The following is a 310-nucleotide window of genomic DNA, read 5'->3' as shown; positions in this document are numbered from 1 at the left end:
CAAAAATGTGTAGGTAATTCAGGAACAAAGACAAAGAAGAAGATAAACATTAAATGCCCGAGACATCCCAACTGTTTCTCCAGAATGGGGTTACAAATTAAATTAAACTGGGCATCCCATGTTTTAAGTTGCAGAGACACAAACACATTTTTTAGTATAAATAACTCCCCAATACTGCATGGGACATACTTTCAAACACACAGATTTCACTGTTTTTCTCCAATTCAAATTTAACTGAGCATCTCTATTTGTATTTTCTAAATCTGGCAACCCAACTAGATGCTTTCTTCCAGTATTAGACACACTCTTT

The sequence above is a fragment of the Lipotes vexillifer genome, unplaced genomic scaffold, assembly GCF_000442215.2.
Source record: "Lipotes vexillifer unplaced genomic scaffold, Lipotes_vexillifer_v1.1 scaffold742, whole genome shotgun sequence".
Taxonomy (NCBI): domain Eukaryota; kingdom Metazoa; phylum Chordata; class Mammalia; order Artiodactyla; family Lipotidae; genus Lipotes; species Lipotes vexillifer.
Note: the sequence above shows the minus strand (reverse complement) of the source record.